The sequence below is a fragment of the Triticum aestivum genome, chromosome 1D (assembly GCF_018294505.1).
Source record: "Triticum aestivum cultivar Chinese Spring chromosome 1D, IWGSC CS RefSeq v2.1, whole genome shotgun sequence".
Lineage (NCBI taxonomy): Eukaryota > Viridiplantae > Streptophyta > Magnoliopsida > Poales > Poaceae > Triticum > Triticum aestivum.
The window spans coordinates 106,706,647-106,728,948 of record NC_057796.1 but is presented as its reverse complement, the minus strand read 5'-3'; positions in this window follow the sequence as shown (position 1 = coordinate 106,728,948).

Sequence of the window (22,302 nt, the reverse complement as noted above, 5' to 3'; positions counted from 1 at the left end):
CCCATGCAAGAAATGGGAATGAATTTCAAACACCGGGGCACCGTTGATTGCCGGCAAAACATTGAGATGCCTGGTTTTTAAATTCTAGTAAATCCAAAACTCGTCTGGAATTCATGAAACTTGGCATGCTATCATGGAGCGGCATCAACATGCCGTGGTACAAATTTTGTCCCATTTGGGGCAGGTTTGGGTATATGCTTCTCACAAACCGGAGCTTCTCACAACAAGCATGATGGTTTTCGGTAGGGAACGTCCCACCTTTGGGGACGAAAGGATATCCATTGCCTCTTATTGCTTTCAATTTTTTTCTCGTGTCAACATAGAACAACAGGAGTGTTGTGTGAATTTTTGTGATTTTTCGGGGTTCGTTTGGATATTTTTATGCATTAACTGAGTTTTCACTGCATTTATGTGCATAATTCAAATTTGAACTACATGCACATGCTCCAGTGCATATAAATTGGTTGAAAAATCAAATATGTGTCCTTGGGTGCATGCTTAGGTCCCATGCAAGAAATGGGAATGAATTTCAAACACCGGGGCACCGTTGATTGCCGGCAAAACATTGAGATGCCTGGTTTTTAAATTCTAGTAAGTCCAAAACTCGTCTGGAATTCATGAAACTTGGCATGCTATCATGGAGCGGCATCAACATGCCGTGGTACAAATTTTGTCCCATTTGGGGCAGGTTTGGGTATATGCTTCTCACAAACCGGAACTTCTCACAACAAGCATGACAATTTTCGGTAGGGAACGTACCACCTTTGGGGACGAAAGGATATCCATTGCCTCTTATTGCTTTCAATTTTTTTCTCGTGTCAACGTAGAACAACAGGAGTGTTGTGTGAATTTTTGTGATTTTTCGGGGTTCGTTTGGACATTTTTATGCATTAACTGAGTTTTCAATGCATTTATGTGCATAATTCAAATTTGAACTACATGCACATGCTCCAGTGCATATAAATTGGTTGAAAAATCAAATATGTGTCCTTGGGTGCATGCTTAGGTCCCATGCAAGAAATGGGAATGAATTTCAAACACCGGGGCACCGTTGATTGCCGGCAAAACATTGAGATGCCTGGTTTTTAAATTCTAGTAAATCCAAAACTCGTCTGAAATTCATGAAACTTGGCATGCTATCATGGAGCGGCATCAACATGCTCGTGGTACAAATTTTGTCCCATTTGGGGCAGGTTTGGGTATATGCTTCTCACAAACCGGAGCTTCTCACAACAAGCATGATGGTTTTCGGTAGGGAACGTCCCACCTTTGGGGACGAAACGATATCCATTGCCTCTTATTGCTTTCAATTTTTTTCTCGTGTCAACGTAGAACAACAGGAGTGTTGTGTGAATTTTTGTGATTTTTCGGGGTTCGTTTGGACATTTTTATGCATTAACTGAGTTTTCAATGCATTTATGTGCATAATTGAAATTTGAACTACATGCACATGCTCCAGTGCATATAAATTGGTTGAGAAATCAAATATGTGTCCTTGGGTGCATGCTTAGGTCCCATGCAAGAATTGGGAATGAATTTCAAACACCGGGGCACCGTTGATTGCCGGCAAAACATTGAGATGCCTGGTTTTTAAATTCTAGTAAATCCAAAACTCGTCTGAAATTCATGAAACTTGGCATGCTATCATGGAGCGGCATCAACATGCCGTGGTACAAATTTTGTCCCATTTGGGGCAGGTTTGGGTATATGCTTCTCACAAACCGGAGCTTCTCACAACAAGCATGATGGTTTTCGGTAGGGAACGTCCCACCTTTGGGGACGAAAGATATCCATTGCCTCTTATTGCTTTCAATTTTTTTCTCTTGTCAACATAGAACAACATGAGTGTTGTGTGAATTTTTGTGATTTTCCGGGGTTCGTTTGGATATTTTTATGCACTAACTGAGTTTTCAATGCATTTATGTGCATAATTCAAATTTTAACTACATGCACATGCTCCAGTGCATATAAATTGGTTGAAAAATCAAATATGTGTCCTTGGGTGCATGCTTAGGTCCCATGCAAGAAATGGGAATGAATTTCAAACACCGGGGCACCGTTGATTGCCGGCAAAACATTGAGATGCATGGTTTTTAAATTCTAGTAAATCCAAAACTCGTTTGAAATTCATGAAACTTGGCATGCTATCATGGAGCGGCATCAACATGCCGTGGTACAAATTTTGTCCCATTTGGGGCAGGTTTGGGTATATGCTTCTCACAAACCGGACTTCTCACAACAAGCATGATGGTTTTCGGTAGGGAACGTCCCACCTTTGGGGACGAAACGATATCCATTGCCTCTTATTGCTTTCAATTTTTTTCTCGTGTCAACATAGAACAACAGGAGTGTTGTGTGAATTTTTGTGATTTTTCGGGGTTCGTTTGGACATTTTTATGCATTAACTGAGTTTTCAACTGCATTTATGTGCATAATTCAAATTTGAACTACATGCACATGCTCCAGTGCATATAAATTGGTTGAAAAATCAAATATGTGTCCTTGGGTGCATGCTTAGGTCCCATGCAAGAAATGGGAATGAATTTCAAACACCGGGGCACCGTTGATTGCCGGCAAAACATTGAGATGCCTGGTTTTTAAATTCTAGTAAATCCAAAACTCGTCTGAAATTCATGAAACTTGGCATGCTATCATGGAGCGGCATCAACATGCCGTGGTACAAATTTTGTCCCATTTGGGGCAGGTTTGGGTATATGCTTCTCACAACCGGAGCTTCTCACAACAAGCATGATGGTTTTCGGTAGGGAACGTCCCACCTTTGGGGACGAAACGATATCCATTGCCTCTTATTGCTTTCAATTTTTTTCTCGTGTCAACATAGAACAACAGGAGTGTTGTGTGAATTTTTGTGATTTTTCGGGGTTCGTTTGGACATTTTTATGCATTAACTGAGTTTTCACTGCATTTATGTGCATAATTCAAATTTGAACTACATGCACATGCTCCAGTGCATATAAATTGGTTGAAAAATCAAATATGTGTCCTTGGGTGCATGCTTAGGTCCCATGCAATAAATGGGAATGAATTTCAAACACCGGGGCACCGTTGATTGCCGGCAAAACATTGAGATGCCTGGTTTTTAAATTCTAGTAAGTCCAAAACTCGTCTGGAATTCATGAAACTTGGCATGCTATCATGGAGCGGCATCAACATGCCGTGGTACAAATTTTGTCCCATTTGGGGCAGGTTTGGGTATATGCTTATCACAAACCGGAGCTTCTCACAACAAGCATGGCGGTTTTCGGTAGGGAACGTCCCACCTTTGGGGACGAAAGGATATCCATTGCCTCTTATTGCTTTCAATTTTTTTCTCGTGTCAACGTAGAACAACAAGAGTGTTGTGTGAATTTTTGTGATTTTTCGGGGTTCGTTTGGACATCTTTATGCATTAACTGAGTTTTCAATGCATTTATGTACATAATTCAAATTTGAAATACATGCACATGCTCCAGTGCATATAAATTGGTTGAAAAATCAAATATGTGTCCTTGGGTGCATGCTTAGGTCCCATGCAAGAAATGGGAATGAATTTCAAACACCGGGGCACCGTTGATTGCCGGCAAAACATAGAGATGCCTGGTTTTTAAATTCTAGTAAATCCAAAACTCGTCTGAAATTCATGAAACTTGGCATGCTATCATGGAGCGGCATCAACATGCTCTGGTACAAATTTTGTCCCATTTGGGGCAGGTTTGGGTATATGCTTCTCACAAACCGGACCTTCGCACAACAAGCATGATGGTTTTCGGTAGGGAACGTCCCACCTTTGCGGACGAAACGATATCTGTTGCCTCTTATTGCTTTCAATTTTTTTTCTCGTGTCAACGTGGAACAACACGAGTGTTGTGTGAATTCTTATGATTTTTGGGGTTCGTTTGGACATTTTTATGCATTAACTGAGTTTTCAATGCATTTATGTGCATAATTGAAATTTGAACTACATGCACATGCTCCAGTGCATATAAATTGGTTGAGAAATCAAATATGTGTCCTTGGGTGCATTCTTAGGTCCCATGCCAGAATTGGGAATGAATTTCAAACACCGGGGCACAATTGATTGCCGGCAAAACATTTAGATGCCTGGTTTTTAAATTCTAGTAAATCCAAAACTTGTCTGAAATTGATGAAACTTGGCATGCTATCATGGAGCGGCATCAACATATCGTGGTACAAATTTTGTCCCATTTGGGGCAGGTTTGGGTATATGCTTCTCACAAACCGGAGCTTCTCACAACAAGCATGATGGTTTTCGGTAGGGAACGTCCCACCTTTGGGGACAAAATGATATCCATTGCCTCTTATTGCTTTCAATTTTTTTCTCGTGTCAACGTGGAACAACAGGAGTGTTGTGTGAATTTTTGTGATTTTTCGGGGTTCGTTTGGACATTTTTATGCATTAACTGAGTTTTCAATGCATTTATGTGCATAATTGAAATTTGAACTACATGCACATGCTCCAGTCCATATAAATTGGTTGAGAAATCAAATATGTGTCCTTGGGTGCATGCTTAGGTCCCATGCAAGAAATGGGAATGAATTTCAAACACCGGGGCACCGTTGATTGCCGGCAAAACATTGAGATGCCTGGTTTTTAAATTCTAGTAAGTCCAAAACTCGTCTGGAATTCATGAAACTTGGCATGCTATCATGGAGCGGCTTCAACATGCCGTGGTAGAAATTTTTTCCCATTTGGGGCAGGTTTGGGTATATGCTTCTCACAAACCGGAGCTTCTCACAACAAGCATGATGGTTTTCGGTAGGGAACGTCCCACCTTTGGGGACGAAAGAATATCCATTGCCTCTTATTGCTTTCAATTTTTTTCTCGTGTCAACATAGAACAATAGGAGTGTTGTGTGAATTTTTGTGATTTTTCGGGGTTCGTTTGGATATTTTTATGCATTAACTGAGTTTTCACTGCATTTATGTGCATAATTCAAATTTGAACTACATGCACATGCTGCAGTGCATATAAATTGGTTGAAAAATCAAATATGTGTCCTTGGGTGCATGCTTAGGTCCCATGCAAGAAATGGGAATGAATTTCAAACACCGGGGCACCGTTGATTGCCGGCAAAACATTGAGATGCCTGGTTTTTAAATTCTAGTAAGTCCAAAACTCGTCTGGAATTCATGAAACTTGGCATGCTATCATGGAGCGGCATCAACATGCCGTGGTACAAATTTTGTCCCATTTGGGGCAGGTTTGGGTATATGCTTCTCACAAACCGGACCTTCGCACAACAAGCATGACGGTTTTCGGTAGGGAACGTCCCACCTTTGGGGACGAAAGGATATCCATTGCCTCTTATTGCTTTCAATTTTTTTCTGGTCTCAACATAGAACAACAGGTGTGTTGTGTGAATTTTTGTGATTTTTCGGGGTTTGTTTGGACATTTTTATGCATTAACTGAGTTTTCACTGCATTTATGTGCATAATTCAAATTTGAACTACATGCACATGCTCCAGTGCATATAAATTGGTTGAAAAATCAAATATGTGTCCTTGGGTGCATGCTTAGGTCCCATGCAAGAAATGGGAATGAATTTCAAACACCGGGGCACCGTTGATTGCCGGCAAAACATTGAGATGCCTGGTTTTTAAATTCTAGTAAGTCCAAAACTCGTCTGGAATTCATGAAACTTGGCATGCTATCATGGAGCGGCATCAAAATGCCGTGGTACAAATTTTGTCCCATTTGGAGCAGGTTTGGGTATATGCTTCTCACAAACCGGAGCTTCTCACAACAAGCATGACAGTTTTCGGTAGGGAACGTCCCACCTTTGGGGACGAAAGGATATCCATTGCCTCTTATTGCTTGCAATTTTTTTTCTCGTGTCAACGTAGAACAACAGGAGTGTTGTGTGAATTTTTGTGATTTTTCGGGGTTTGTTTGGACATTTTTATGCATTAACTGAGTTTTCACTGCATTTATGTGCATAATTCAAATTTCAACTACATGCACATGCTCCAGTGCATATAAATTGGTTGAAAAATCAAATATGTGTCCTTGGGTGCATGCTTAGGTCCCATGCAATAAATGGGAATGAATTTCAAACACCGGGGCACCGTTGATTGCCGGCAAAACATTGAGATGCCTGGTTTTTAAATTCTAGTAAGTCCAAAACTCGTCTGGAATTCATGAAACTTGGCATGCTATCATGGAGCGGCATCAACATGCCGTGGTACAAATTTTGTCCCATTTGGGCCAGGTTTGGGTATATGCTTCTCACAAACCGGAGCTTCTCACAACAAGCATGGCGGTTTTCGGTAGGGAACGTCCCACCTTTGGGGACGAAAGGATATCCATTGCCTCTTATTGCATTCAATTTTTTTCTCGTGTCAACGTAGAACAACAGGAGTGTTGCGTGAATTTTTGTGATTTTTCGGGGTTCATTTGGACATCTTTATGCATTAACTGAGTTTTCAATGCATTTATGTGCATAATTCAAATTTGAACTACATGCACATGCTCCAGTGCATATAAATTGGTTGAAAAATCAAATATGTTTCCTTGGGTGCATGCTTAGGTCCCATGCAAGAAATGGGAATGAATTTCAAACACCGGGGCACCGTTGATTGCCGGCAAAACATAGAGGTACCTGGTTTTTAAATTCTAGTAAATCCAAAACTCGTCTGAAATTCATGAAACTTGGCATGCTATCATGGAGCGGCATCAACATGCTCTGGTACAAATTTTGTCCCATTTGGGGCAGGTTTGGGTATATGCTTCTCACAAACCGGAGCTTCGCACAACAAGCATGATGGTTTTCGGTAGGGAACGTCCCACCTTTGGGGACGAAACGATATCCGTTGCCTCTTATTGCTTTCAATTTTTTTTCTCGTGTCAATGTGGAACAACACGAGTGTTGTGTGAATTCTTGTGATTTTTCGGGGTTCGTTTGGACATTTTTATGCATTAACTGAGTTTTCAATGCATTTATGTGCATAATTGAAATTTGAACTACATGCACATGCTCCAGTGCATATAAATTGGTTGAGAAATCAAATATGTGTCCTTGGGTGCATGCTTAGGTCCCATGCAAGAATTGGAAATGAATTTCAAACACCGGGGCACCGTTGATTGGCAGCAAAACATTGAGATGCCTGGTTTTTAAATTCTAGTAAATCCAAAACTCGTCTGAAATTGATGAAACTTGGCATGCTATCATGGAGCGGCATCAACATGTCGTGGTACAAATTTTGTCCCATTTGGGGCAGGTTTGGGTATATGCTTCTCACAAACCGGAGCTTCTCACAACAAGCATGATGGTTTTCGGTAGGGAACGTCCCACCTTTGGGGACGAAATGATATCCATTGCCTCTTATTTCTTTCAATTTTTTTCTCGTGTCAACATAAAACAACAGGAGTGTTGTGTGAATTTTTGTGATTTTTCGGGGTTCGTTTGGACATTTTTATGCATTAACTGAGTTTTCACTGCATTTATGTGCATAGTTCAAATTTGAACTACATGCACATGCTCCAGTGCATATAAATTGGTTGCAAAATCAAATATGTGTCCTTGGGTGCATGCTTAGGTCCCATGCAAGAAATGGGAATGAATTTCAAACACCGGGGCACCGTTGATTGCCGGCAAAACATAGAGATGCCTGGTTTTTAAATTCTAGTAAATCCAAAACTCGTCTGAAATTCATGAAACTTGGCATGCGATCATGGAGCGGCATCAACATTCTGTGGTACAAATTTTGTCCCATTTGGGACAGGTTTGGGTATATGCTTCTCACAAACCGGATCTTCTCACAACAAGCATGATGGTTTTCGGTTGGGAACGTCCCACCTTCTGGGACGAAACGATATCCATTGCCTCGTATTGCTTTCAATTTTTTTTCTTGTGTCAACATAGAACAACAGGAGTATTGTGTGAATTTTTGTGATTTTTCGGGGTTCGTTTGGACATTTTTATGCATTAACTGAGTTTTCAACGCATTTATGTGCATAGTTCAAATCTGAAATACATGCACATGCTCCAGTGCATATAAATTGGTTGAAAAATCAAATATATGTCCTTGGGTGCATGCTTAGGTCCCATGCAAGAAATGGGAATGAATTTCAAACACCGGGGCACCGTTGATTGCCGGCAAAACATTGAGATGCCTGGTTTTTAAATTCTATTAAATCCAAAACTCGTCTGAAATTCATGAAACTTGGCATGCTATCATGGAGCGGCATCAACATGCCGTGGTACAAATTTTGTCCCATTTGGGGCAGGTTTGGGTATATGCTTCTCACAAACCGGAGCTTCTCACAACAAGCATGATGGTTTTCGGTAGGGAACATCCCACCTTTGGGGACAAAACGATATCCATTGCCTCTTATCGCTTTCAATTTTTTTCTCGTGTCAACATAGAACAACAGGAGTGTTCTGTGAATTTTTATGATTTTTCGGGGTTCGTTCGGACATTTTTATGCATTAACTGAGTTTTCACTGCATTTATGTGCATAATTCAAATTTGAACAACATGCACATGCTCCAGTGCATATAAATTGGTTGAAAAATCAAATATGTGTCCTTGGGTGCATGCTTAGGTCCCATGCAAGAAATGGGAATGAATTTCAAACACCGGGGCACCGTTGATTGCCGGCAAAACATTGAGATGCCTGGTTTTTAAATTCTAGTAAGTCCAAAACTCGTCTGGAATTCATGAAACTTGGCATGCTATCATGGAGCGGCATCAACATGTCGTGGTACAAATTTTTTCCCATTTGGGGCAGGTTTGGGTATATGCTTCTCACAAACCGGAGCTTCTCACAACAAGCATGATGGTTTTCGGTAGGGAACGTCCCACCTTTGGGGACGAAAGGATATCCATTGCCTCTTATTGCTTTCAATTTTTTTTCTGGTCCCAACATAGAACAACAGGAGTGTTCTGTGAATTTTTATGATTTTTCGGGGTTCGTTCGGACATTTTTATGCATTAACTGAGTTTTCACTGCATTTATGTGCATAATTCAAATTTGAACTACATGCACATGCTCCAGTGCATATAAATTGGTTGCAAAATCAGATATGTGTCCTTGGGTGCATGCTTAGGTCCCATGCAGGAAATGGGAATGAATTTCAAACACCGGGGCACCGTTGATTGCCGGCAAAACATTGAGATGCCTAGTTTTTAAATTCTAGTAAATCCAAAACTCGTCTGAAATTCATGAAACTTGGCATGCTATCATGGAGCGACATCAACATTCTGTGGTACAAATTTTGTCCCATTTGGGACAGGTTTGGGTATATGCTTCTCACAAACCGGATCTTCTCACAACAAGCATGATGGTTTTCGGTTGGGAACGTCCCACCTTCTGGGACGAAACGATATCCATTGCCTCGTATTGCTTTCAATTTTTTTTCTTGTGTCAGCATAGAACAACAGGAGTATTGTGTGAATTTTTGTGATTTTTCGGGGTTCGTTTGGACATTTTTATGCATTAACTGAGTTTTCAACGCATTTATGTGCATAGTTCAAATTTGAAATACATGCACATGCTCCAGTGCATATAAATTGGTTGAAAAATCAAATATATGTCCTTGGGTGCATGCTTAGGTCCCATGCAAGAAATGGGAATGAATTTCAAACACCGGGGCACCGTTGATTGCCGGCAAAACATTGAGATGCCTGGTTTTTAAATTCTATTAAATCCAAAACTCGTCTGAAATTCATGAAACTTGGCATGCTATCATGGAGCGGCATCAACATGCCGTGGTACAAATTTTGTCCCATTTGGGGCAGGTTTGGGTATATGCTTCTCACAAACCGGAGCTTCTCACAACAAGCATGATGGTTTTCGGTAGGGAACATCCCACCTTTGGGGACAAAACGATATCCATTGCCTCTTATTGCTTTCAATTTTTTTCTCGTGTCAACATAGAACAACAGGAGTGTTCTGTGAATTTTTATGATTTTTCGCGGTTCGTTCGGACATTTTTATGCATTAACTGAGTTTTCACTGCATTTATGTGCATAATTCAAATTTGAACTACATGCACATGCTCCAGTGCATATAAATTGGTTGAAAAATCAAATATGTGTCCTTGGGTGCATGCTTAGGTCCCATGCAAGAAATGGGAATGAATTTCAAACACCGGGGCACCGTTTATTGCCACTAAAACATTGAGAAGCCTGGTTTTTAAATTCTAGTAAGTCCAAAACTCGTCTGGAATTCATGAAACTTGGCATGCTATCATGGAGCGGCATCAACATTCTGTGGTACAAATTTTGTCCCATTTGGGGCAGGTTTGGGTATATGCTTCTCACAAACCGGAGCTTCTCACAACAGGCATGATGGTTTTCGGCAGGGAACGTCCCACCTTTCGTGACGAAACGATATCCATTGCCTCTTATTGCTTTCAATTTTTTTTCTCGTGTCAACGTAGAACAACAGGAGTGTTGTGCGAATTTTTGTGATTTTTCGGGGTTAGTTTGGACATCTTTATGCATTAACTGAGTTTTCAACGCATTTATGTGCATAATTCAAATTTGAAATACATGCAGATGCTCCAGTGCGTATAAATTGTTTGAAAAATCAAATATATGTCCTTGGGTGCATGCTTAGGTCCCATGCAAGAAATGGGAATGAATTTCAAACACCGGGGCACCGTTGATTGCCGGCAAAACATTGAGATGCCTGGTTTTCAAATTCTAGTAAATCCAAAACTCGTCTGAAATTCATGAAACTTGGCATGCTATCATGGAGCGGCATCAACATGCCGTGGTACAAATTTTGTCCCATTTAGGGCAGGTTTGGGTATATGCTTCTCACAAACCGGAGCTTCTCACAACAAGCATGCTGGTTTTCGGTAGGGAACGTCCCACCTTTGGGGACGAAACGATATCCATTGCCTCTTATTGCTTTCAATTTTTTTCTCGTGTCAACATAGAACAACAGGAGTGTTCTGTGAATTTTTGTGATTTTTCGGGGTTCGTGTGGACATCTTTATGCATTAACTGAGTTCTCAACGCATTTATGTGCATCGTTCAAATTTGAAATACATGCACATGCTCCAGTGCATATAAATTGGTTGAAAAATCAAATATATGTCCTTGGGTGCATGCTTAGGTCCCATGCAAGAAATGGGAATGAATTTCAAACACCGGGGCACCGTTGATTGCCGGCAAAACATTGAGATGCCTGGTTTTTAAATTCTATTAAATCCAAAACTCGTCTGAAATTCATGAAACTTGGCATGCTATCATGGAGCGGCATCAACATGCCGTGGTACAAATTTTGTCCCATTTGGGGCAGGTTTGGGTATATGCTTCTCACAAACCGGAGCTTCTCACAACAAGCATGATGGTTTTCGGTAGGGAACATCCCACCTTTGGGGACAAAACGATATCCATTGCCTCTTATTGCTTTCAATTTTTTTCTCGTGTCAACATAGAACAACAGGAGTGTTCTGTGAATTTTTATGATTTTTCGCGGTTCGTTCGGACATTTTTATGCATTAACTGAGTTTTCACTGCATTTATGTGCATAATTCAAATTTGAACTACATGCACATGCTCCAGTGCATATAAATTGGTTGAAAAATCAAATATGTGTCCTTGGGTGCATGCTTAGGTCCCATGCAAGAAATGGGAATGAATTTCAAACACCGGGGCACCGTTGATTGCCGGTAAAACATTGAGATGCCTGGTTTTTAAATTCTAGTAAATCCAAAACTCGTTTGGAATTCGTGAAACTTGGCATGTTATCATGGCGCGGCATCAACATGCCGTGGTACAAATTTTGTCCCATTTGGGGCAGGTTTGGGTATATGCTTCTCACAAACCGGAGCTTCTCACAACAAGCATGATGGTTTTCGGAAGGGAACGTCCCACCTTTGGGGACGAAACGATATCCATTGCCTCTTATTGCTTTCAATGTTTCTCTCGTGTCAACATAGAACAACAGCAGTGTTGTCTGAATTTTTGTGATTTTTCGAGGTTCGTTCGGACATTTTTATGCATTAACTGAGTTTTCACTGCATTTATGTGCATAATTCAAATTTGAACTACATGCACATGCTCCAGTGCATATAAATTGAATGAAAAAACAAATATGTGTCCTTGGGTGCATGGTTAGGTCCCATGCAAGAAATGGGAATGAGTTTCAAACACCGGGGCACCATTGATTGCCGGCAAAACATTGAGATGCCTGGTTTTTAAATTCTAGTAAATCCAAAACTCGTCCGAAATTGATGAAACTTGGCATGCTATCATGGAGCGGCATCAACATGCCGTGGTACAAATTTTGTCCCATTTGGGGCAGGTTTGGGTATATGCTTCTCACAAACTGGAGCTTCTCACAACAAGCATGATGGTTTTCGGTAGGGAACGTCCCACCTTTGGGGACGAAAGGATATCCATTGCCTCTTATTGCTTTCAATTTTTTTCTCATCTCAACGTAGAACAACAAGAGTGTTGTGTGAATTTTTGTGATTTTTCGGGGTTCGTTTGGACATCTTTATGCATTAACTGAGTTTTCAATGCATTTATGTGCATAGTTCAAATTTGAAATACATGCACATGCTCCAGTGCATATAAATTGGTTGAAAAATCAAATATGTGTCCTTGGGTGCATGCTTAGGTCCCATGCAAGAAATGGGAATGAATTTCAAACACCGGGGCACCGTTGATTGCCGGCAAAACATTGAGATGCCTGGTTTTTAAATTCTAGTAAATCCAAAACTCGTCTGAAATTCATGAAACTTGGCATGCTATCATGGAGCGACATCAACATTCTGTGGTACAAATTTTGTCCCATTTGGGACAGGTTTGGGTATATTCTTCTCTCAAACCGGATCTTCTCACAACAAGCATGATGGTTTTCGGTTGGGAATGTCCCACCTTCTGGGACGAAATGATATCCATTACCTCGTATTGCTTTCAATTTTTTTTCTTGTGTCAACATAGAACAACAGGAGTGTTGTGTGAATTTTTGTGATTTTTCGGGGTTCGTTTGGACATTTTTATGCATGAACTGAGTTTTCAAAGCATTTATGTGCATAATTCAAATTTGAACTACATGCACATGCTCCAGTGCATATAAATTGGTTGCAAAATCAAATATGTGTCCTTGGGTGCATGCTTAGGTCCCATGCAAGAAATGGGAATGAATTTCAAACACTGGGGCACCGTTGATTGCCGGCAATACATTAACATTCCTGGTTTTTAAATTCTAGTAAATCCAAAACTCGTCTGAAATTGATGAAACTTGGCATGCTATCATGGAGCGGCATCAACATGGTGTGGTACAAATTTTGTCCCATTTGGGGCAGGTTTGGGTATATGCTGCTCACAAACTGGAGCTTCTCACAACAAGCATGATGGTTTTCGGTAGGGAACATCCCACCTTTGGGGACGAAAGGATATCCATTGCCTCTTATTGCTTTCAATTTTTTTCTCGTCTCAACGTAGAACAACAGGAGTGTTGTGTGAATTTTTGTGATTTTTCGGGGTTCGTTTGGACATCTTTATGCATTAACTGAGTTTTCAATGCATTTATGTGCATAATTCAAATTTGAAATACATGCAATGCTCCAGTGCATATAAATTGGTTGAAAAATCAAATATGTGTCCTTGGGTGCATGCTTAGGTCCCATGCAAGAAATGGGAATGAATTTCAAACACCGGGGCGCCGTTGATTGCCGGCAAAACATTGAGATGCCTGGTTTTTAAATTCTAGTAAATCCAAAACTGGTCTGAAATTCAGGAAACTTGGCATGCTATCATGGAGCGGCATCAACATTCTGTGGTACAAATTTTGTCCCATTTGGGGCAGGTTTGGGTATATGCTGCTCACAAACTGGAGCTTCTCACAACAAGCATGATGGTTTTCGGTAGGGAACATCCCACCTTTGGGGACGAAAGGATATCCATTGCCTCTTATTGCTTTCAATTTTTTTCTCGTCTCAACGTAGAACAACAGGAGTGTTGTGTGAATTTTTGTGATTTTTCGGGGTTCGTTTGGACATCTTTATGCATTAAATGAGTTTTCAATGCATTTATGTGCATAATTCAAATTTGAAATACATGCACATGCTCCAGTGCATATAAATTGGTTGAAAAATCAAATATGTGTCCTTGGGTGCATGCTTAGGTCCCATGCAAGAAATGGGAATGAATTTCAAACACCGGGGCGCCGTTGATTGCCGGCAAAACATTGAGATGCCTGGTTTTTACATTCTAGTAAATCCAAAACTCGTCTGAAATTCAGGAAACTTGGCATGCTATCATGGAGCGGCATCAACATTCTGTGGTACAAATTTTGTCCCATTTGGGGCAGGTTTGGGTATATGCTTCTCACAAACAGGATCTTGTCACAACAAGCATGATAGTTTTCGGTTGGGAATGCCCCACCTTTGGGGACGAAACGATATCCATTGCCTTGTATTGCTTTCAATTTTTTTTCTTGTGTCAACATAGAACAACAGGAGTATTGTGTGAATTTTTGTGATTTTTCGGGGTTCGTCTGGACATTTTTATGCATTAACTGAGTTTTCAAAGCATTTATGTGCATAATTCAAATTTGAACTACATGCACATGCTCCACTGCATATAAATTGGTTGCAAAATCAAATATGTGTCCTTGGGTGCATGCTTAGGTCCCATGCAAGAAATGGGAATGGATTTCAAACACCGGGGCACGGTTTGTTGCCGGCAATACATTAAGATGCCTGATTTTTAAATTCTAGTAAATCCAAAACTCGTCTGAAATTCATGAAACTTAGCATGCTATCATGGAGCGGCATAAAAATGTCGTCGTACAAATATTGTCCAATTTGGGGCAGGTTTGGGTATATGCTTCTCACAAACCGGAGCTTCTCACAACAAGCATGATGGTTTTTAGCAGGGAACGTCCCACCTTTGGGGACGAAATGATATCCATTGCCTCTTATTGCTTTCAATTTTTTTTCTCGTGTCAACGTAGAACAACAGAAGTGTTGTGTGAATTTTTGTGATTTTTCGGGGTTCATTTGGACATCTTTATGCATTAACTGAGTTTTCAACGCATTTATGTGCATAGTTCAAATTTGAAATACATGCACATGCTCCAGTGCATATAAATTGGTTGAAAAATCAAATATATGTCCTTGGGTGCATGCTTAGGTCCCATGCAAGAAATGGGAATGAATTTCAAACACCGGGGCACCGTTGATTGCCGGCAAAACATTGAGATGCCTGGTTTTTAAATTCTAGTAAATCCAAACTCGTCCGAAATTCATGAAACTTGGCATGCTATCATGGAGCGGCATCAACATGTCGTGGTACAAATTTTGTCCCATTTGGGGCAGGTTTGGGTATATGCTTCTCACGAACCGGAGCTTCTCACAACAAGCATGATGGTTTTCGGTAGGGAACGTCCCACCTTTGGGGACGAAACGATATCCATTGCCTCTTATTGCTTTCAATTTTTTTCTCGTCTCAACGTAGAACAACAGGAGTGTTGTGTGAATTTTTGTGAGTTTTTGGGGTTCGTTTGGACATCTTTATGCATTAACTGAGTTTTCAATGCATTTATGTGCATAATTCAAATTTGAAATACATGCACATGTTCCAGTGCATATGAATTGGTTGAAAAATCAAATATGTGTCCTTGGGTGCATGCTTAGGTCCCATGCAAGAAATGGGAATGAATTTCAAACACCGGGGCACCGTTGATTGCCGGCAAAACATTGAGATGCCTGGTTTTTAAATTCTAGTAAATCCAAAACTTGTCTGAAATTCATGAAACTTGGCATGCTATCATGTAGCGGCATCAACATGTCGTGGTACAAATTTTGTCCCATTTGGGGCAGGTTTGGGTATATGCTTCTCACAAACCGGAGCTTCTCACAACAAGCATGATGGTTTTCAGTAGGGAACGTCCCACCTTTCGGGACGAAACGATATCCATTGCCTCTTACTGCTTTCAAATTTTTTTTCTCGTGTCAACACAGAACAACAGGAGTGTTGTGCTAATTTTTGTGATTTCTCGGGGTTCGTTTGGACATCTTTATGCATTAACTGAATTTTCAACGCATTTATGTGCATAATTAAAATTTGAAATACATGCACATGCTCCAGTGCATATAAATTGGTGGCACCGTTGATTGCCGGCAAAACATTGAGATGCATGGTTTTTAAATTCTAGTAAATCCAAAACTCGTCTGAAATTCATGAAACTTGGCATGCTATCATGGAGCGGCATCAACATGCCGTGGTACAAATTTTGTCCCATTTGGGGCAGGTTTGGGTATATGCTTCTCACAAACTGGAGCTTCTCACAACAAGCATGATGGTTTTCGGTAGGGAACGTCCCACCTTTGGGGACGAAAGGATATCCATTGCCTCTTATTGCTTTCAATTTTTTTCTCATCTCAACGTAGAACAACAAGAGTGTTGTGTGAATTTTTGTGATTTTTCGGGGTTCGTTTGGACATCTTTATGCATTAACTGAGTTTTCAAAGCATATAAATTGGTTGAAAAATCAAATATGTGTCCTTGGGTGCATGCACTGGTCCCATGCGAGAAATGGGAATGAATTTCAAACACCGGGGCACCGTTTATTGCCGGCAAAACATTGAGATGCCTGGTTTTTAAATTCTAGTAAATCCAAAACTCGTCTGAAATTCATGAAACTTGGCATGCTATCATGGAGCGACATCAACATTCTGTGGTACAAATTTTGTCCCATTTGGGGCAGGTTTGGGTATATGCTTCTCACAAACTGGAGCTTCTCACAACAAGAATGATGGTTTTCGGTAGGGAATGTCCCACCTTCTGGGACGAAACGATATCCATTGCCTCGTATTGCTTTCAATTTTTTTTCTTGTGTCAACATAGAACAACAGGAGTGTTGTGTGAATTTTTGTGATTTTTCGGGGTTTGTTTGGACATTTTTATGCATTAACTGAGTTTTCAAAGCATTTATGTGCATAATTCAAATTTGAACTACATGCACATGCTCCAGTGCATATAAATTGGTTGCAAAATCAAATATGTGTCCTTGGGTGCATGCTTAGGTCCCATGCAAGAAATGGGAATGAATTTCAAACACTGGGGCACCGTTGATTGCCGGCAATACATTAAGATTCCTGGTTTTTAAATTCTAGTAAATCCAAAACTCGTCTGAAATAGATGAAACTTGGCATGCTATCATGGAGCGGCATCAACATGGTGTGGTACAAATTTTGTCCCATTTGGGGCAGGTTTGGGTATATGCTTCTCACAAACAGGATCTTCTCACAACAAGCATGATGGTTTTCGGTTGGGAACGCCCCACCTTTGGGGACGAAACGATATCCATTGCCTCGTATTGCTTTCAATTTTTTTTCTTGTGTCAACATAGAACTACAGGAGTATTGTGTGAATTTTTCTGATTTTTCAGGGTTCGTCTGGACATTTTTATGCATTAACTGAGTTTTCAAAGCATTTATGTGCATAATTCAAATTTGAACTACATGCACATGCTCCAGTGCATATAAATTGGTTGCAAAATCAAATATGTGTCCTTGGGTGCATGCTTAGGTCCCATGGAAGAAATGGGATTGGATTTCAAACACCGGGGCACGGTTTATTGCCGGCAATACATTAAGATGCCTGATTTTTAAATTCTAGTAAATCCAAAACTTGTCTGAAATTCATGAAACTTAGCATGCTATCATGGAGCGGCATAAACATGTCGTCGTACAAATATTGTCCAATTTGGGGCAGGTTTGGGTATATGCTTCTCACAAACCGGAGCTTCTCACAACAAGCATGATGGTTTTCGGCAGGGAACGTCCCACATTTGGGGATGAAATGATATCCATTGCCTCTTATTGCTTTCAAATTTTTTTCTCGTGTCAACGTAGAAGACCAAGAGTGTTGTGTGAATTTTTGTGATTTTTCGGGGTTCGTCTGGACATCTTTATGCATTAACTGAGTTTTCAACGCATTTATGTGCATAATTCAAATTTGAAATACATGCACATGCTCCAGTGCATATAAATAGGTTGAAAAATCAAATATGTGTCCTTGGGTGCATGCTTAGGTCCCATGGAAGAAATGGGAATGGATTTCAAACACCGGGGCACGGTTTATTGCCGGCAATACATTAAGATGCCTGATTTTTAAATTCTAGTAAATCCAAAACTTGTCTGAAATTCATGAAACTTCGCATGCTATTATGGAGCGGCATCAACATGTCGTCGTACAAATATTTTCCCATTTGGGGCAGGTTTGGGTATATGCTTCTCACAAACCGGAGCTTCTCACAACAAGCATGATGGTTTTCGCTAGGGAACGTCCCACCTTTGGGGACGAAACGATATCCATTGCCTCTTATTGCTTTCAATTTTTTTCTCGTGTCAACATAGAACAACAGGAGTGTTGTGTGAATTTTTGTGATTTTTGTGGTTCGTTCGGACATTTTTATGCATTAACTGAGTTTTCACTGCATTTATATGCATAATTTAAATTTGACCTACATGCACATGCTCCAGTGCATATAAATTGGTTGAAAAATCAAATATGTGTCCTTGGGTGCATGCACTGGTCCCATGCAAGAAATGGGAATGAATTTCAAACACGGGGGCACCGTTTATTGCCGGCAAAACTTTGAGATGCCTGGCTTTTAAATTCTAGTAAATCCAAAACTTTTCTGAAATTGATGAAACTTGGCATCCTATCATGGAGCAGCATCAACATGCCGTGGTAAAAAATTTGTCCCATTTGGGGCAGGTTTGGGTATATGCTTCTCACAAACCGGAGCTTCTCACAACAAGCATGATGGTTTTCGGTAGGGAACGTCCCACTTTTGGGGACGAAACGATATCCATTGCCTCTTATTGCTCTCGTGTCAACATAGAACAACAGGAGTGTTGTGTGAATTTTTTTGAATTTTCGTGGTTTGTTTGGACATTTTTATGCATTAGCTGAGTTTTCACTGCATTTATGTACATAATTATAATTTGAACTACTTGCACATGCTCTAGTGCATATAAATTGGTTGAAAAATCAAATATGTGTCCTTGGGTGCATGCTCAGGTCCCATGCAAGAAATGGGAATGAATTTCAAACATCGGGGCACCGTTGATTGCCGACAAAACATTGAGATGCCTGGTTTTTAAATTCTAGTAAATCCAATACTCGTCTGGAATTCATGAAACTTGGCATGCTATCATGGAGCGGCATCAACATGTCGTGGTACAAATTTTGTCCCATTTGGGGCAGGTTTGGGTATATGCTTCTCGCAAACCGGAGCTTCTCACAACAAGCATGATGGTTTTCGGTAGGGAACGTCCCACCTTTGGGGACGAAAGGATATCCATTGCCTCTTATTGCTTTCAATTTTTTTCTCGTGTCAACGTAGAACAACACGAGTGTTGTGTGAATTTTTGTGATTTTTCGGGGGTTCGTTCGGACATTTTTATGCATTAACTGAGTTTTCAATGCATTTATGTGCATAATTCAAATATGAACTACATGCACATGCTCCAGTGCATATAAATTGGTTGAAAATTCAAATATGTGTCCTTGGGTGCATGCTTAGGTCCCATGCAAGAAATGGGAATAAATTTCAAACACCGGGGCACCGTTGATTGCCGGCAAAACATTGAGATGCCTGGTTTTTAAATTCTAGTAAATTCAAAACTTGTGTGAAAGTGATGAAACTTGGCATGCTATCATGGAGCGGCATCAACATGCCATGGTACAAATTTTGTCCCATTTGGGGCAGGTTTGGGTATATGCTACTCACAAACCGGAGCTTCTCACAACAAGCATGATGGTTCTCGGTAGGGAATGTCCCACCTTTGGGGACGAAACAATATCCATTGCCTCTTATTGCTTTCAATTTTTTCTCGTGTCATCATAGAACAACAGGAGTGTTGTGTGAATTTCTGTGATTTTTCGGGGTTCGTTTGGACATTTTTATGCATTAAGTGAGTTTTCAATGCATTTATGTGCAGACTTCAAATTTGAAATACATGCACATACTCCAGTGCATATAAATTGGTTGAAAAATAAAATATGTGACCTTGGGTGCATGCTTAGGTCCCATGCAAGAAATGGGAATGAATTTCAAACACCGGGGCACCGTTGATTGCCGGCAAAACATTGAGATGCCTAGTTTTTAAATTCTAGTAAATCCAAAACTCGTCTGAAATTGATGAAACTTGGCATGCTATCATGGAGTGGCATCAACATGCTATGGTACAAATTTTGACCCGTTTGGGGCATGTTTGGGTATATGCTTCTCACAAACCGGATCTTCTCACAACAAGTATGCTGGTTTTCGATTCGGAACGTCCCACCTTTGGGGACGAAACAATATCCATAACCTCTTATTGCTTTCAATTTTTTTTCTCGTGTCAATGTAGAACAACAGGAGTGCTGTGTGAATTTTTGTGATTTTTCGGGGTTCGTTTGGGGGTGGTTTGGGTATATGCTTCTCACAAACCGGAGCTTCTCACAAGAAGCATGATGGTTTTCGGTAGGGAATATCCCACCTTTGGGGACGAAACGATATCCATTGCCTCTTATTGCTTTCAATTTTTTTCTCGTGTCAACATAGAACAACAGGAGTGTTGTGCCATTTTTCTGATTTTTTGGGGTTCGTTTGGATATTTTTATGCATTAAGTGAGTTTTCAATGCATTTATGTGCATAATTCATATTTGAACTACAAGCACATGCTCCGGTGCATATAAATTGGTTGAAAGACAAATCTTTTGTCCTTGGGTGCATGCTCAGGTCCCATGCAAGAAATGGGAATGAATGTCAAGCACCGTGCCACCGTCACTTGGCCCTAAACATTGAGATACCTGGTTTTTAAATTCTAGTAAATCAAAAACTCGTCTGAAATTCATGAAACTTGGCATGATATCATGGAGCGGCATCAACATGGCGGGGTAAAGTTTTCGTCCCATTTGGGACAGGTCTGGGTATATGCTTCTCACAAACCAGAGCTTCTCACAACAAGCATGATTGTTTCGGTAGGGAACGCCCCAACTTTGGGGGCAAAACGATATCCATTGCCTCTTATTGCTTTCAATTTTTTTCTCGTGTCAACATATAACAACAGGAGTGTTGTGCTATTTTTTGTGACTTTTCGGGGTTCGTTTAGACATTTTTATGCATTAAGTGAGTTTTCAATGCATTTATGTGCATAAATCAAATTTGAACTACATACACATGCTCCTGTGCATATAAATTGGTTGAAAAATCAAATCGTTGGTCCTTGGGTGCATGCCTAGGTTCCATGCAAGAAATGGGAATGAATGTCAAGCACCGTGCCACCGTCACTCGGCCGCAAACATTGAGATACCTGGTTTTTAAATTCTAGTAAATCCAAAACTCGTCTAAAATTCATGAAACTTGGCATGCTATCATGGAGCGGCATCAACATGTCGTGGTAAAGTTTTTGTGCCATTTGGGGCAGGTTTGGGTATATGCTTCTCCAAACCAGAGCTTCTCACAACAAGCATGATTGTTTCAGTAGGGAACGCCCCAACTTTGGGGGTGAAACGATATCCATTGCCTCTTATTGCTTTCAATTTTTTTCTCGTGTCAACATAGAACAACAGGAGTGTTGTGTTATTTTTTGTGATTTTTTGGGGTTCGTTTGGACATTTGTATGCATTAAGTGAGTTGTCAATGCATTTATGTGCATAATTCAAATTTGAACTACATGCACATGTTCCAATGCATATAAATTGGTTGAAAAATCAAATCTTTGTCCTTGGGTGCATGCTTAGGTCCCAGGCAAGAAATGGGAATGAATGTCAAACACCCTGCCACCGTCACTCGGCCGCAAACATTGAGATACCTGGTTTTTAAATTCTAGTAAATCCAAAACTCGTGTGAAATTCATGAAACTTGGCATGCTATCATGGATGGGCATCAACATGTCGTGGTAAAGTTTTTGTCCTATTTGGGGTAGGTTTGGGTATATGCTTCTCACAAACTGGAGCTTCTCACAACAAGCATGATGGTTTCAGATAGAACACCCGTATGCAAAGTGAGAATAGGATTTTTGCATCTCTTGAACACAAACGATTCTTTTGGATGACCTGTGTGAATCACTAGCGGGCGCGGTGCAGTACTATTCGATTTGACAGCGGGTGGCGCAATTCCCGATACTACTTTAATGCAGACGAGGGAGAGGGTAGCGGTTCCCAAAATGTTGAACGGCCAATGATGCATCCTCCTTCAATTAGCATCGTGTGAATGCATGAGGGAAGTAATGGGAGGACCGGGAAAAGAGGCAGAACGATGTGAATGCAACACAGTTTGCACTCATATAAAGGCGCCCCTCCATTCCA